The sequence below is a fragment of the Etheostoma cragini genome, chromosome 13 (genome assembly GCF_013103735.1).
Source record: "Etheostoma cragini isolate CJK2018 chromosome 13, CSU_Ecrag_1.0, whole genome shotgun sequence".
Taxonomy (NCBI): Eukaryota; Metazoa; Chordata; class Actinopteri; order Perciformes; family Percidae; genus Etheostoma; species Etheostoma cragini.
Window position 1 is genome coordinate 4,985,913 of NC_048419.1, and position 2,979 is coordinate 4,988,891.

Sequence of the window (2,979 nt, forward strand, 5' to 3'; positions counted from 1 at the left end):
CCCAGCTTCACCCTCTCATTCCAAAGATAGTCCCGTCCGGTTTCAAAAAAACAAAAATGGCAACAGCCAAAATGACAACTTTGAGGCTTCAAAAAGGTACTACTACATCCATTATTTGTACATCTATGTCTATGGATGGACTACGGTCTTTTAAGCCAAATGTTTCTCAGGGACATTCAAGTTTTTTAAATCTTGAATTGAATCTTGAAAATACATTGAGACAAAATACATTTTGACATACCATACCTCATATGCGTATCTGGCCTTACAGCTGACATGTGGATGGAACAGTGGTATAATGTGTACACCCTGCTAACTTTTCACAGGATCCGTGCTTCATATCGTCCTACTAAGCCTTCCTGCTTTGATCTGTGTGGTGAAAAGAAACACTACCATAAGCATAGATTTAAATTTTTCCCTATCACCCAGCTAATCTAAAATCCCATTATTAGAAAATGAGAAATACATCTCATAATTCTCTCTAGTGTTAAAGAGGCATTTATAATGTAGCTCTTTTTCCAACATTATTAGAATTTTATGAGCACTGTTGATAGTATTCATCATTTTATGACTATTACCCCCCCCCCTTACAGACCCAAGGTTTGGCTGAATTTTCTTTCTTTAATATAACATTAATTATGCATTATTTATTATATCGTTATTATTCTATTTAACTTCAACAGCTTGAATACTCAAGATAACAGAGTTAGCAGCGAAGATTGATGTAAATACACAGAAACTGCAGTATTCTACAGTTTTACCCTCTGGGGTGCTATTCAAAAGTTTCCTTGTACTAACAGTTTGTGCTTGTGGTGACATTTTTACAAAAAATTCTTGGAGTTACTATCTTTTCAAAGCATTTCAAAGGAATATGCTTGGACTTTGGACTCATCTTGTAACCATCGTCAGTTTTTTTTTGTTAATGGCGGATGATGGTGACGTCAAATAGTTCAAAACATTGGGATAAGTAGCAAAAGTGTCAAGTTATGTGCCAATTAATAATCATTCTATCTAAAGTAAAATAAGAGTTTATGGCTGTTTACAGGTTGTGTGATAGTGGACATATTATACAGTACGTAACCTCATTGTTTTAATGAATTCATGTTTATTTTTGCCAGACAGACTTGGAAGAAGTCTTACATTAAAAAGTGTAAACATACAGTACCTTATATGTTTATAATTACATTTGTTAGTGTTCAGATACTTCATTAGCATATATATAGAGCTTCTAACTGACACCTAACACAAAACAATTTTCTAAATGATTCTACTTTCAGAGGAGAAGTCTCCTGAGATGGAAGACTGCTCAGTCTACCATGGTGGAATTTAAGAGGCTGATCTACAGACCAGACTGCGCTATTGTAAAAGAAATTAGAATTCTTATAATTCTTTCTTTGAGTTTTATTGATTATCATATTACATTTGCTATATACTCTATGTTCCTTTTCTGTTTGCTATGGGTCTCCTGTGTCTTTGTGTTGGTTCACACTGTAGTCTCCTTTAGTTGTAGTGCCCCGATTGGTTAGCAATTCCTATGGCAGGACAGCACATTCCTCAGAGCTCAAGTGGCACCATGTAGCCTATTAGCATACGGCGAGTATATGTTTTTTCTTAAAGACGGTGGTCAAATGACAATAGAGTATTGTAAATAATACTTTTAATAGGTTAAGAAAAGATTTGTTCGGCTGTATGCTATTTAGAAAACAGTTATTTGTCTCTTAACCATATATAATCAATGTGGGTAAACCTGTCTGCATTGGAAAACTGAATTGATAAGACTTTTTCTCTGTAACTCCCCTGTAATTAATTACATAAAACCATTTGCAAATTTCCCCTCCAACCATCTCTGTGTTCTCTGTGCCTTTGTGTTTGATATTTGAGAATTTAGGGGGAGGTCAGTAAATCTTCATAACATTACATTTATTAAAGCTTCAGTTATTAATTTGAACTTGATATGGAATTATATTGCTTGACAGGTATTCTGGTAGATGTGACCATCTTTTTATGCCTGTTTGTAATGGAGCAGATTTTCTTACTTATTGCTTAAAATATAGACATCTGTATTTTTGTGTCTTGAAGGGAGATGGTTATTTATTGATTACTAGTGTGCCAATGTGAAACGCAGGCCAGTTCAGAGTGGTACAATTGCTTGGTTCACAGTCATTTTCTTTCCTCATAACTCTATCTAACTATAAGCGCAGTTCAATTAGGCGTGATTCGACTGTGGATCAAAGTAAATCCATCTATTATACACATTAAAAACATATACACATGTGGCTGGGTTGGCTCAGTGGGTAGAGCAGGCACACGTATACTTCGAGGTTTATGGCTCGACCCAGAGGTCCAGGGTTTAAAGCCAACCTGTGACGATTTCCTGCATCTTTCCCTTCTTTCTCCCATTCCTCACCTAGCTGTCCTAAAAAAGCCCGAGAAGTAATGTTTAAAAACTATATACAGTGGCTTGCTTAAGTTCACACACCCATGCATCTTTGGGAAATTGATCTTAATGCTAAAAAAATTAGGAAAATCCAGACTTTTAAGGACATCAATGTTCTTTGTGTATGAATATTGTATTGTAAATAAATAATTTGTTCTTCCTTATAATACAGGGGGCATAAGTATACACACCCCTATGTTAAATTCCCACAGAGGCAGGCACATTTTTATTTTTAAAGGTCAGTTATTTCATGGATCAGGATGCCAATGCCTTCGGAATTGCACACCATCACATACCCTTCAACATACCTAGAGATAGGCATGGGGAACTTTCCATAAGATCATCTTTCAATGCAAATCATGAATCAGGTATGATGAAGGGTATGTGAGGATGGGGGGTTATTTTAATTCCAAATTCCAAGGGAACTTTATCCGGATGCATAGTATCCTGAATTAAAGAAATAACCGATCTTTAAAAATAAAAGGGGTGTGTATATTCATGCCCCCTGTATTTTAAGGAATATATATATATATATATATATA